The sequence below is a fragment of the Phascolarctos cinereus genome, unplaced genomic scaffold (genome assembly GCF_003287225.1).
Source record: "Phascolarctos cinereus isolate Bilbo 61053 unplaced genomic scaffold, phaCin_HiC Scaffold_8;HRSCAF=390, whole genome shotgun sequence".
Lineage (NCBI taxonomy): Eukaryota > Metazoa > Chordata > Mammalia > Diprotodontia > Phascolarctidae > Phascolarctos > Phascolarctos cinereus.
In genome coordinates this window covers 60,817,167-60,832,022 of record NW_027556291.1, presented here as the reverse complement: position 1 = coordinate 60,832,022, position 14,856 = coordinate 60,817,167, and the positions used below count along the sequence as shown (strand labels likewise).

The following is a 14,856-nucleotide window of genomic DNA, read 5'->3' as shown; positions in this document are numbered from 1 at the left end:
TCCGTGTAAATGTGTCACTTTTTTTTTCCTTCTTCCCAATTTTGTCCACAGATAAAAATGTGGGGGGAATGATGCTGATATCCTACTTAGTACTACATGCTAGTCACTGTGCTGGGCTTCGAGGAGTATACAATAAAAAATAAGGTGTAGCATCTGACCTTGAAGGAGCTTAATCTAGTTGGAGACAACAGACACAGCCCAGTTCTCTAGGAGGAGAGAGATCCCTGCAAGCCGAGTTAATCATGAAGGGCAGGAGACTCAAGCCAGACCTTGAGGAAAGTAATATTCAGACAGCCAGCTATGGTAAAACATTTAATTTATTCAATTTAAAATGTCAGCTTCTCAAAATAGATGGGTTTTTTCTTTTTCTTTTTCTTTTTTTTTTTTAAAAAAGGCCTAATTCCTAAACATGACCTACATAATCTCTTCTAATTTGTTTGACTTAAATTTCTCTTAAATTGTAAAGGGGATCATCCAAAAAAAAACCCAAACAAACATAGGGACAGCTAGGTTAGTGCAGTGAATAGAGCATCGGGCTTAAAGTTAGGAAGACTGAGTCCAAATTCTATTTCAGATACTTACTAGTATGACCCTGAACAAATCACCTAGCCTCATTTTTATTCATCTGTAAAATGGGCATAATTATAGCACCTATCTCACAGGGTCATCGTGCGGATCAAATGAGCTAACATGTAAAGTGCTTTGCAAACTTTAAAACATCATATAAATGTTAGCTATTATTAAAGGCAAGAATAAAATGAGCCTCTTAGATAAGTGTCTCAGAAATCGCTATAGCCTATTAATCACTTCTAATTCCTCTGCTGGGCTGCATTTGACAGCCCCTTGTGGCACACATAGGCTCGTAGATTTAGAGCAGGTAGGGGCTTTGGAGGACAATTTAGTCCATCTTCCTCCTTTGACAGGTGAAGAAACTAAGGTGCAGAGGTGAGGTAGGTGACTTGCCAAAGGCCACATGGGTAATAATTAACAAAGCTTGTATTTGATTTGTTCTCACACTCACAGGCCTCTTTCCATCGTACCACGACACAGAAAGAGGAAATTACAGTTTGTTTGTTTGGCTAGACAGTGGGGTTAAGTGACTTGCCCAGGGTCACGTAGCTAGTAAGTGTCAAGTATCTGAGGCCGAATTTGAACTTGGGTCCTCCTGACTTCAGGGCCAGTACTCTATCCATTGCGCCACCTACCTGCCCCAGAAATTACAGTTTTAAAGTGGATAACTAGTGATCTCAGTTACCTACTGAACAGAAAGCATCAACTCACTTTTTTCTCCTACTCACATTTTTCAGAGAAAGCTGTTTCTCAAAGGACCAAATTTTTAATGACAAAAATACTAGAATACATGTCATGGAATGTTAAATTCCATTAGTGAATGCCCTAGGTGCACCCCCCCCCTTTTTTTCTTTTCTTTCTTTTTTTTTTTTTTTCTTTCTTTTTTTTTTTTTTAACCTTTAGGCAGTTGGGATTAAATGACTTGCCCAAGGTCACACAGCTGGTAAATGTCAAGTGTCTGGTCTGAAACTGGATTTGAACTTGGGTCCTCCTGACTCCAAGGCTGGTGCTTTATCTACTGTGCCACCTAGCTGCCCCCTGTGCACGCCTTTTGAGAGAAAGCTTGACTACCCTTTATGTTTACAGGAGTAGTGTTGGTTGTTTTTGACTTCTGGCCCTGGGCAGTTTTTCCTCCTAGCGTTTTGTAGATTCCAGGTTTTTCAGTAAAAGTGTGTATAATATACACCATAAAGAGAAGTCAAGAATACTATGAAGAATAAGTCCCAAACTAGAAAGAAGTATAACGTTTAAAAAGTTTGAGAGACATAGTTTCTGGGTAATTAATCATTTTATTAATAATGCTAGCATTTTATTAATAAGAGGGTCAGTGACACTCTCGAATGCCAAAGACCAGGCATAGCAGTGGGCTCACAGTTTACGTGCCCTTGGAAATCTTGGAAGTGTTCTAAGAGTGGCAGTCAACTCTGGTTAACAAGGAATGAGAGGTGGACCTCTCATTTACTTCTAAATTACCTTCAGCCTGAAGAAATCTAGAGGAAGAATCCATATCCCTCACCCACGTCTGAGCAGAAGACAAAGGGCTGGGAGTTTCACCTTAGATTAAATTCCTTGTAAGGTTGGGTGGGATAGTAATAAATAGATTGAGGAGAACTTTAATCCTATCTGCTATCATCAGTCCTATCCTGCTGAGCCTTGTAATGACGGCTGTTGGAAAAGGGGGAGAACTGTGGATCTCTCCAAAACATTGGTTATTAATCATTTTTCTCAGAAGTCCAGACATTGGCTCTCATACCAATGCTGCCATCCACTAACTGGCCAAGCCGGGATGTATTAATGACTTAATCGCTGTGGGTCTCGGTTTCCATTAATAAGGAAATTGAACTTGACTCCCTGAAATTTGTCAGACTCCCATTTCTGGTGATTCAAGTGGGGAGAATCACTGATACCTCCAGAAGAAACCTACCTATAAAGCAGTGATTCTTAACCCTTTGTGTGTCCTAGACTGCTCAGAATGTTTGAAAAGGCATAAAAGTAAATAGAATTAGAAAGAAAAGCAATTATTGAAGTGGTTATCAAAATATTTTTTAAAGTTCATATCTAAATCACTATTGATTAGAGAAATGCATATTAAAACAAACTCTGAGCTACCACCTCACACCTATCAGAAATGACAGATGCTGGAAGGGATGAGGGAAAAATAGGTAATTTGGAACTAGGCCCAAAGAGCTATAAAACTGCAGAACCTTTGACCCAGCAGTACCACTACTAGGTCTGTATCCCAAAGAGATCAAAGAAAAAGGAAAGTTACCTTGTATGTACAAAAGAGACACATATGTACAAAAAATATCTATAGTAGCTCTTTTTGAAGTGGTAAAGAATTGGAAATTGAGAGGATGCTCATCAGTTGGGGAATGGCTGAATAAGCTGTGGCATATGATAGTGATGGAGTACTATGACAAGGGGAGTGGTTTCAGAAAAACGTGGCAAGACCTATATGAACTGATACAAAGTGAAGTGAGAAGAACCAGAAGATCACTGTGTATAGTAACAGCAATGTTGTAATGATGATCAACTGTGAAATACTTGGCTATTCTGATCAATACAGTGATCCAAGACAGTTCCAAAGGGCTCATGATGAAAAAGTGCTATCCAACTCGAGAAAGAGCACTGATGAACTCTTGAGTGCAAAATGAAGTATGATTTTCTTTATTTTTCTTTTAAAAAAATATGGAAGTATGTTTTGCATGATTGCACATGTATACTTGATACTGCTTGCCTTCTCAGTGGGTAGAAGAGGGGTAGAAAGGAGGGAGAGAATTTGTAACTCAAAATTTAAAAAGAAAAGAATGTTAAATGATAATTTAAAATATTTTTTAAGGAATTCAGTGATTAGCATCAACAGGGCTATAGATCTAGTGCTGGAAAAGATCTTAGAGGTCATCCTGGCCAAGAGATGTCTTGGCATCCCCTAGCCTTTTTTGAGGAGGATCTGCTCATACAGCCTTGAAACTTTGAGATCACCAAAGATGGTGATGATAGTCTGTGAGGGAAAGAGTTGCCACTGTCCATTGCTCTCCCCTCCTGGTGGGAATCCTGGAAAACTGGGAGGGGAAACATAGCTTAGAGAAGAAGGGGGGGTGGAAGCAATCAACTTGGAGAGAGAACTTTCTCAAGTGACTGGAAGGTCCTGATCTACTGGTTGGGCCCCCTAGTGTAATCTATTCAGAAAAATACCTGTAGAAAAGCCCAGGAAAACGTTAACCTTCTGGATAGTGCAATAAGGCACTAGCAAATGATGCTTGTAGGAAGTGAGCAACTTGGCGTGTGGAACATGGCATATGCCATCAGACATAGTCGGTGCTTTTCTGGTTTTGCCAAATTGCTTATTTTCTGTTTCTTTCATCTTTGTTTGAAGGGATGGTTCATTGAGTAAGAGACAGGGGAGGGCTATATTTGGAAATAAAAATAAAAAGTAAAAGCCACTAAATTTTGAAAGTATAGTTTAGAATCAACAAGTTCGTGGAGCCCTAGTTAAGAACCTCTGCTATAAAGCTTCTTCAGGGACCATGAAGTCTTGGGAAAGAGCCTAAAATCCTTTAGGGTGGTGGTTTGCAGTGCTTTAAGTTGAAGATGGGCATTTCTGGAGAGAATTAGCGATGAGGTGAACATGCCTGAACTATTGCAGTAGCCTGCAGGCTTGTCTGCCTGCCACCAGCCTCTCCATGCTTCAAGCCATCTTCAACTGAGCCATCAAAGTGATTTTCCTAAAGTTCTGGTCTATCACCCCCTATACTCAACTCCAATGGCTCCCAATCACCTCCAGGATCAAATATATCTATATCTATATCTATATATCTATATCTATCTATCTATCTATCTATCTATCTATCTATCTATATATATATTTTATTTAAAATGTTGAGTTCCAAATTCTATCCCTACCCCCTCCCTGAGATGGTAAGCAATCAGATATAGGTTATACATATGCAATTATGTAAAACACTTCCATATTAGTCATTTTGTATGAGAAGACTTGAACAAAAGAAAAAAATGAAAGAAAGTGAAAAATAGCATGCTTCAGTCTGTTTTCAAACAATATCAGTTCTTTCTCTGGATGTCTTTGATACAGACCTAACAGTGAATTGCTGGATCAGAGGGTATGCACAGCTTTGTTTTGTTTTGTCTATTAAGTATTTATTGTGTGCCAGGCACTGTACTAAACATTTAGGGACTTTAGGGATACAAAGGCAAAAACGTGGTCTCTGCCCTCAGAGCTTACATTCTAATAGCAGAGACAAAAGAATTGTACACGTAAACTATATATAAAGTATGTATACAGGGCCAGGAATCAGGCAGCTCAGGAGAATCTGAGCTCAAATTCAGCATCAGATACTTCCTACCTATGTGACCCTGGGCAAATCAGTTAATTTCTGTCAGCCTCAGTTTCCTCAACTGTAAAATGGGAATAGTAATAGTGCCTATCTCTCAGTGTTGTGAGGATCAAGTGAGATTGTAAAGCACTTAGCACAGTGTCTGGCACATAGTATGGTCTATATAAATGTTAGCTCTTATCATTACTATCATCACCATCATCATCATTATTAGGAAGGTCATCTCAGAGTAAAGGCTAGCATCAGTGGGATGGGAGGCAATTGGGAAAGTCCTTTCAAAAGTGGGATTTGAGCTGAGTCTTGAATGAGATAATGGAATCCAGGAGGTTAGAAGTGAGGGGAAAGAGCATTGTAGACTTAGGGGCCAGCTAGTGAAAAGGCACAATTTCAGGAGTTGGATTGTCTTGTACCAAGAATAATAAGAAAGCCAGTGTCAGTGAATCATAGAGTACGTGGAAGGGAGTAAAGTATGAGAAGACTGGAAAGGTAAGAAGGAGCCAAGTTGTGAAGGATTTTAAAAGTCAAACAGAGGAATTTATACTTGATCCTGGAGGTAACAGGGAGGCACTGGAGTTTATTGAAATGTTGGTGGGATTGATATTATCAGACTTGTGCTTTAGGAAATTCACTTTAGCAATCAAGTGGAGATTGGGGGAGAGAACTGTGGCAGTGAAATCAATTACAAGGCTGTTTATGCAGTTTTATAGCCCTTTGGGCATAGTTAGAAATTGCTCTCCAGAATGGTTGGATCCGTTCACAACTCCAGCAATGCATTAGTGTCCCAGTTTTCCCATACAGGATCAAATATTATAAAGCCTCGTTTTGGTGTTCAAAACTCTTCATAACCCAGCCCCATCCCTACTTTCTGTTTTTCTTCTTCCTTATTCCCCTCTGTGGACTCTGCAATCCAATGGCCTCCTTGCTGACAAGACACTCCTGCTCAGCTTTGGGCATTTTCAATGGTTGTCCCTTCATGCATGATATAGGGGCAGCTAAGTGGTGCTGCAATGGATAGAACACTGAATTTGGAATCAGGAAGACTCCTCTTCCTGAGTTCAAATCTAGCCTCAGATACTTATAGCTGTGTGACCCTGGGCAAGTCACTTCACCCTGTTTGCCTCCATTTCCTCATCTGTAAAATGAGCTGGAGAAGGAAATGGCAAACCACTCCAGTATCCTTGCCAAGAAAACCCAAATGGGGTCAGGGAGAGTCAGACATGCCTGAAACAATTAAACAACAACAACAAAATATGTATGAGATGCTCTCCCTCATCTCTTGCCTCTTGGTTTCCTTAAAGACCCAGCTAAAATCCTACCTGCCATAGAAAGTCTTTCCTAGTCCTCTTTAATTCTAGTTCCTTCCCTCTCCATTATTTCCTATTTATTCTGTTTGTATATAGCTTGTTTGTACATAGTTCTTTGCACATTGTCTCCCCCATTAGGTTATGAGTTCCTTGAGGGCAGAAGCTGTCTTTTGCCTTACTTTGTATCCCTAGTGCTTAGTATACAGTAGTATACAGCACATAGTAGGTGTCTCATGAATGCTTAATACTTGACAGCTGTTTTAAGGAGGTGGTATTGATGAATGAGATGCAGATTTCTACACTAAGGTTTCAGGTAGAAGAATGACAGCAAAATGTGACTTATGACTGGAATATGGGAACAGAAGGAGAGGAACGGATCTGATTAGAGAGGAAGTAGAGCCATTTATTCCAAGATGTATGCCTGTGAAGGAATCCATGAACTGGAGAAAGGGAAGCAAACGAGCCATATTGCAGTGGTACTACAGATTACCTAGATGGAGTGCCGCAACTTGAAGGGGGTAAATGGCTAAATGCTTACATCCTAATAGGGAGAAGAGACTATTGCTTCAGAATCACATTTTCTCCCAGGTGAAAGAGAGAACAAAGACAAATTCAAGGCTTGTCTTAAGATAGAAAGTCAGGGGGCAGCTAGATGGCACAATGGATAGAGCACTGGCCCTGGATTCAGGAAGACCTGAATTCAAATGTGGCCTCAGACACTTGACACTAGCTATGTGACCCTGTGTAAGTCACTTCACCCCATTGCCTTGGCAAAAAAAAAAGAAAGAAAGAAAGAAAGGCAGGAGAAAGGGATATATCAGAGAAGAAATGAAGAGGGAGGGAACTTTGTATTTCTCACAATTGGGATAGCTCAGAAGAATATTTGAGCATGAAGTTGGGGAGGGAAGTAGGCATTTCACAGCCATCTTTATCTGAACTTGACAAAGAAAGGTTGGATACATGAACACAGAGTTTAGTGTAGAAATTCACCGAATAGGAAAGGGAAGGGAATAGGAGGGGATGGAGTATCAAGTGAATAGGTGGAGAAATTAGTCAAAAGCAAAACAGTTATGAAGTATTTATTATAAAGGGGGGATTAAAAAGAGAAAGTATAAGACAGTAATTTAGGTCTGGACTTGGTGAGAAGAAAGGAAGAGTAGGATCAGACTACTTCAATTAGAAATTAGTGGTGTTTATCTCATTTCCTTTCCCCCATCTTTTTCTTGGAGTGGGGAGGGGGGGATGAGAAAAAAACATAATAGGATATGGGGGGCAATCATTGTTTGATTAAAGACCTACTATGTCCTAGGCACTAAGGATGCAAATACAAACACCTAATAATCAGCCATGAATATGAACGGAATGACCGACGCTCTCTCCCCACCCCATCCCTTAAACGAGCCACGCAGTAGAAAGAATAAACTCAGGCCTGGCCCCAACTACCTCTGTAGCACCCCTAGAAGTTTGAACTTTGCTATTCACCAATCCCTTGTGAAACTGAAAATTGGCCCCCCATTGTGTATTATTTTAAGGCTTAGTCAGTTTATTATGTTTTAATAACCAATCCACTATGTTGGTTGTTGTCCTTTGTTCTCGAAAAGGACCAAAATGACATCACTATGCTAGAATCAAGTTTCAGTGTGTCCAGCTGTGGCTGATCAGACCAATACAAGCTCAGAAGGCTCCCCCACAGGTGAGGAACAAATAGTCCATGTGAACATTTGGGGTGGATTCTTTCAGTTTGTGCATCTTGTGTTTCCTTTGAGCTGTTTCAATTCTGCTTGGCTTTTAAAGCGCAGCACCTTCTCTGATGCGAGCACGCCATGCTGAGCCATCCTGTGCTAATGTCTCCTATGTCACACAATCAATTCCAAAGTTCTTAGGAGAGACCTTCAGAGTGTTCTTGTTTCGCTTCTTCTGACCACCATGTGAACACTTGCCCTGTGTGAGTTCTCCATAAAATAGTTTTTTTGGCAAGCGTATGTTTTGCGTTTGAACAACATGGCCAGCCCATCAGAGTTGGACTCTCTGTTTGAATGCTTGGCAGTTAAAGGACCTCAGTGTCTGGTATCTTATCCTGCCAGGTGATCTTCAGAATCTTTCTAAGACAATTCAAGTGGAAGCCATTTAGTTTCTTGGCATGGTGCTGGTATGCTGTCTGGGTTTCACAGGCATACAACAATGAAGTCAGCATGACCTTCGGTTTAATAGTCTAATACCTCTTCTCTCCCATACTTTCCTTCGGAGCCTCCCAAATGCTAAGCTAGCTCTGGCAATGCCTGCGTCAGCCTCATTATCAATGTGTACATCCCTGGAAAGTACACTGCCAAGGTAAGTGAACTTATCCACAGCATTCAAAGCTTCTGCATTTGCTGTAACTGATGGTTCCACATATGGATGGTGTGGTATTGGCTGATGGAGCATCTGTGTTTTCTTGGTGTTAATTGTCAGGTCAAAATTACGCAAACAACAGAGAATCGATCCATACTTTGTTGCATCTCAGCTTCAGAGGCTGCATTGAGGTCATAATCATCTGCAAATAGAAAATCATGCACCAACACTCCCTCCACTTTGGTCTTGGCTTGTAGCCTTTTCAAGTTGAAGAATTTACCATCAGTGCAGCAGCTGACCTTGATGCCATTTTTGTCCTCATTGAAAGCATTTGACAACACAGCTAAAAACATCATGCTAAAAAGCATGGGGGCAAGCACACAGCCTTGTGTCACTCCATTGGTGACTGGAAAAGCACGAGAGCATTGTCCATTATCCAGAACACAGGCAAGCATGCCGTCAGGATACTTAGGTACAATGCTGATGAACTTCTCCAGGCAACCAAATTTTGACATAATTTTCCATAAGCCTTCACAACTGACAGTATCAGAGGCCTTGGTCAGATCTACAAATGTTGTGTACAGACCTCTGTTCTGCTCCTGGCATTTCTCCTGGAGTTGTCTGGCAGCAAACACCATATCGATCATTCCTGGACCCCTTCTAAAGCCACACACTGGCTGTCAGGTAGATAATCATCATCCAGGTCAAGGATCAGCCTAGTGAGGAGGACACTGGCAAGAATCTTGCCAGCAATGACTAAGAGAGAGACCCCCTGTGATTGTCACAGGACAATCTATTTCCTTTACCTTTATAGAGATGGACCGTGGAGGTGTCCTTGAATTCCTGGAGGGTAATCTCCTCTTGCCATATAACCTGGAAAATTTCAGTCAGCTTTTGTATGAGCAACAACCCCCCCCACCTTGTAAATCCCAGCTGGAATAGAATCAGCACCAGGTGCTTTGCCACAGGAAAGGAGCCTGATGGCATTCAAAACCTCTTCTTCAGTTGGAACTTCAGCCTGGGAGGGATTGACTTCAACCTGAGGTAAATGGTCAGTGGCTTCAGCATTGATTGATGATCTGGTATGTTGAGAACACTATGGAAGTGTTCAGCCCATCCCTCTAGGATCAAGTCCTTATCACTAATCAATGTGGCTCCATCAGCACTGAGCAGTTGAGATGCACCATAGGTCCTTGGCTCATAAATAGCCTTCAGGGCATCATAAAAGCTCTTTGGATTGTTACTATCAGCATAAAACTGAATTTCATCTGCCTTGTTACTGAGCCAAGGATCCTGCATCTCTCTAAGCTTTGCTTGTACTTTACTTTTGACAGAATTAAATACTGCCTTCTTAGAGATGGATGAACTATCCTGCTGGTAAACCCTGTGGAGTTCTTGTTTTTCATTTAGCAGCTTCTGAATTTGCACATCATTTTCATCAAACCAGTCTTGGTGTTTATGAGTGTTCTGGCCCACATGGGCACATGCAGTGCTGTAGACCAAATCTCTGAAAGCTGCCCGTTCCTTTTCTGCTCCACTGTTGCCAGCTGTGTGCTGGCTCAACTTTCCCTCCGAGTTAGCAATAAACTGTTCCTGCTCAGAGAAGAGCTCTAATCTGTTGACATTAATTCTTCCGGTAGTCATAATGTGCATATTTAGCTTGGAGAGTATAAGTCTATGATCAGTCCAGCATTCTGTGCCACACGTTGTTTTCATCACGCTTGCATCCTGTCTGTCTCTTCTCCTTACAATCACAGTCTATTAAATGCCAATGTTTGCTGCGAGGGTACATCCACGAAGTTTTATTGCATTTAGGTAAATGCAAGACAGTATTGGTGGTGTTCTCATGAGATGCACAAGTCTTCAGCAGTAAATAACCATTGTTGTTACTGTTTTTTAACTCCATTCCTCCCTAGGACTCCCTGCCAAATCTGGTAGTCTGAGCCTACTCTAGCATTAAAGTCACCCAGAATTATAAGCTTGTCCTCTTTTGGCACATTGATGATAAAGGTCTCAAGGTCTTCATAAAATTTTTCTTTGACCTCATCAGGGTTCGTCATGGTGGGAGCATAGGCACTGATGATGGTGGCATGACATTTTCCTGCAAGTGGCAACCACATTGTCATGAGCCTGTCATTCACTCCTTTTGGTGGGCATATGAGCTTTCTGACTAGATTAGTTTTGATTGCAAAACTTGCACCAACTTCACAGCACTCCCCATCACCGCAGCCACTCCAGAAAAACGTGTATCCAGCTCCAACTTTGGTAAGCTAGCCTTCATTTGCCAGCCCTGTTTCACTTAGGGCTCCTATTTGGATGTGATACCTGCTGAGTTCTCTTGCAACAAGAGCTGTTCGTCTTTCAGGTCTACTGGATTTTGTGTTGTCTGTAAGTGCACACATTCCGTGTGCCGATGGTGAGTGGAATCGTCTTTGCAGATGTTTTTGTACTTTTTTTGTGTTTCAACCACAGAATGGGATTCCTCACCTGCTGTGATAATCAGGCCAGGGTTGAATAAGCAGACAATTTTTAGGGCACCTTTTCTAGCCCCTTCCTCACACCTGCTCAGACACCCAGGGGGCTGCCGAATCCCACTGCTGCTTCCAGTGAGAAACGACCCTATGGCCTGGGCCGCCTGTGTGCAGGATTGTGACCACAGCTTCCAATGTGCCCACACCTGATGCTTCGTCACTTGCCTGTAGCCACAGGACTTTGAGAGAGGTAAAAATGGTAAAATGGTATGGGTGATGTCTTTTGATTCATGTGTAGATTTAAGTGAGGCAGAGTTGCATGAAGTCATCAGCCTCACTCTCTCCTCCAGAGTCATCACAGTCCAGTGGCAGGACAGAGTCAAGAAGACTGGCAATGGCTCAATCAGCCCTGGATTCAGGAGGACCTGAGTTCAAATCTGACCTCAGACACGTAACACTTACTAGCTGTGTGACCCTGGGCAAGTCACTTAACCCCATTGCCTAAAACCAAAACAAACCAAAAGAAGACTGGTGATGGCTTGAGATGCAGTAGATGACCTTGGCGTCTTTGATGTCTAACCAAGCTCTAAGTGCTCCATAGTGCCTCCTTCAACTGCCTTCATGGCTATTTGAACAAATTGTTCTCATCTGCCCATTCCACCAGGGGAAATCTTCACATGCTTGCAGTAGACACCCCTTTAACTCACCAGTGGGTTTGAGACCCCTCGGTGACCCTCCACCTGGTATTTAGTCTGTCTGCCAAAATGGCTTATCAGAGTGTGGCCGCTGCACATGCTACAGGTTCCTGGAGCCACAGGTGAGAGTTTGGTGGAACAGGTGGACTCCAAAGATGGAAAGCAGCCCTAAAAAGGGCTCAGCAGCTTTCACACCAGAGGTACTAGTCTTCCTTGAACATACCCTACACTCTAATCTAATTGTATGAGTCTGAGCTCCCCTAAGCCTGTCATTTCAGTTGCCTGTTGGAAAATTTGAAAAGACATTCCATAATTAATTATTGATTGAGAAGTGTATCTAATCAGTGTATCTAATTAGAATCAATATTCGTGAATCAAATTCAGACTTGATTGTATAGGCCGTATTGGTAAAATTTGTAAGAGTTTAGCTTTCCCATTCCTGTGGGCTAAAGTCTAATCACAAAAATTCTAATCTGTGAGCTTTTGCTGACCGTGGGGGAAGATGAGTCAGTCTGGTGATAGGATGTTTGCCCACCATGAGACTTTCCAGAGGATATTAGTCATGGGATGTTGATCCACCTGGTGAGGAACTGATGTAAGCAGCTCCAACTGAGTAAAATCTGTCTGCGTAGTCACTGTGTAAATGCTATAAAAGAGTTTCTCTGCCTGTAGGTTTTTATCCCTGACTACTGAGGAGTTTTAGATCCAATTTATTGGTATTTACCAGCCATACTTATTTGATCATGCTTGGGACTTTGTGTCTCAGTTTCTCTTTATCACAGGTTTTTTGAGCAACACATGTACTATTACATCTCTGTGGTTTCTCCTGTTTCTTCCCTTAACCATGTAATAATCATCAGCCCTTTAGAAGTAACTCCCCAGGTCTTTCATCCCCATCCTCTCAACCCTACTCCACCCATATCCCACTCCAACCATACTCTTCCCTTCCACTGTGCCTTCTGGAATTCCCATTCCATAGTTAACAAATTCCCCTTCATCTTGGACCTCTTTGTCTCACACTCCTTCCAACTTTTCTTTCACACTCCTTCCATCTATCAGCCCTCACTCAAACCTTGCTTCCCTAATGAGAGCACAGCACTGTTGATACCTTCTCTCAAACTACCTCCCTCTCCCCATCACACCCCCCATCACACTGGTCCTGGGAGATGGACCTGGAATACTCCTTGCTCTCCACTGTCACTTTAGACTTTCTTTCTCTTTTTTTTTTTTAAAGGTGAGGCAATTGTGGTTAAGTGATTTGCCCACAGTCACACAGCTAGTGAGTGTTACATGTCTGAGGCCAGATTTGAATTCAGGTCCTCCTGACTCCAGGGCCAGTGCTCTATCTACTGCGCCACCTAGCTGCTCCATAGGCTTTATCTTGACCTCTGTTCAGCAGCATTTCCTTTGAAGGCCACTGAATCAAAAATTTCCATCCAATCCAATTTATAGCAGCTATAGTATGCTAACTCCTAGGTCATTCTCCCCCTTTCCTTAAGAATTTCAGCACCTGACTCACCACTTTCCTCTCCCCAACTCCCACCCTAGGGAACCTTAATATCCATGCAGATGTGCTCCCTCAAACTTCCTAGCCTCCTATTTTCTCAGCCTTCTTAAATCCCCTGACCTACTCCTCCTTCTTCACCTCAGCCATACATAGGCATGGTCAGACTATGGGTTTTACCCACATTTCCCTCAAGTGTTTCACTTCCCTAATTAGAAACTCTGATATTCCCATCTTACCATAACTTCCTATCATTCCACCTCCCCCTATGCCTCAACCTTCCTAAAACACATTCTTTGTTCTGCTTTAGACCTCCAGTCCTTCATGCATCTTGGTACTTTTTTTTTAACTTCAAATGTGTGTGTGTGTGTGTGTGTGTGTGTGTGTGTGTGTGTGTGTGTGTGTGTGTAAACCAGTTATAAGAGTTGGACCAGGGACAGGATTTTTCTTAAAGGAAAGGGGAGGGACCATCAAAAGGAAAGGGAGACAGCATATGATACAGAAGAGGGAGAAGGCAAATGATGGGATGGGAGAAGGGGAAATGATACACGTGTGTGCACAGGCTGAAGGGAGGACAAAGGGGGCAGCCAGAGTCATGGGTCTTGGCTAGTCACTCTTCATGATGTGTATTTCCAACAGGTGCTTTTTCAAGGCTGTGGGATTTGTCCGGAGCTCAGCAGTGTGGCTTATCAGTACTGGGTTCTCCTAGTAGGATCTGGATAAACAGTATGAAGGTACTGACATCATCCAGAGCTGACCAGTTAATCTTGAGGATGTCCAAGCAGATGTTGGCTACAGTGGGATAATAACAGGGTGACAAACTTCACGGTGGAAGCATTACAGGGGTAGCTGCTAGGAAACTCTAGAGATAGCTTGTACCTCAGGTCTTCACATACTGCCCCTGTTGGCCCGTGCATCATCGCAACCCATTTGAAGAGATTCTCTGACTCAGAAGGTAGACATTTTTTTGTCCCGACATCATTAGGACCATCAGTTTCTGCTGTAACCTTTTGCTAGGGACCTGCAAGAGGCACCCTCTCCCCAAGCTCAGCTACTACTAGTGGCTGTGTCAAGATTCTGGGAGACCACTAAAAGATGAGAAATATGGGGGAGCAGTTTCCCCTCAATACTTTCTCAAGCCATTACCCTTGCTCAGACTTCAATTTCCTTCCTTCTCCAACCTCAACCCAACAGTTAGCCATTTAACTCGGCATTGTCATCTGCTCTTGAATCCTTTACCCTATCACTTCTCTTCTGCCAAGCCTCAACCCTGTATAATTGCCACTGTTTCTCACTCCTGCTCCCATGCCCCAGTTGTTGAGCACAGCTGGATTAAGTTTCACTAGCCTGACGTTGGGTAAATTACAGATTCATGTTATCCAATCTCAACTGAACTCTCACTGCCACAAGGCTGGCTCTTTCTTCCTCCCTATGTGATAATCCCCATCTCACACCCCACAGAAAGTATTCTAATCCATTTCTTCTCAAACCCCCCTTTCCTCCCTCTCTCAGCTGAGGACCTCTCCTCTTACTGAGGACAAATACTGAGAAAAATGAGGCCATTTGCCATGAGCTCCCTCTTTTCCCAATCTCTTCTCAAAACCCCTTAATGTCATCTTCCAATCTGTC

General features: G+C 42.4%; 1 pseudogene; it reads right to left on the bottom strand.

Moving 5' to 3' along the window:
- Positions 1 to 13,820: 13,820 nt before the first annotated feature.
- LOC110194746 (ubiquitin-conjugating enzyme E2 C pseudogene) lies at positions 13,821 to 14,218 on the bottom strand (annotated as a pseudogene).
- Positions 14,219 to 14,856: the final 638 nt, after the last annotated feature.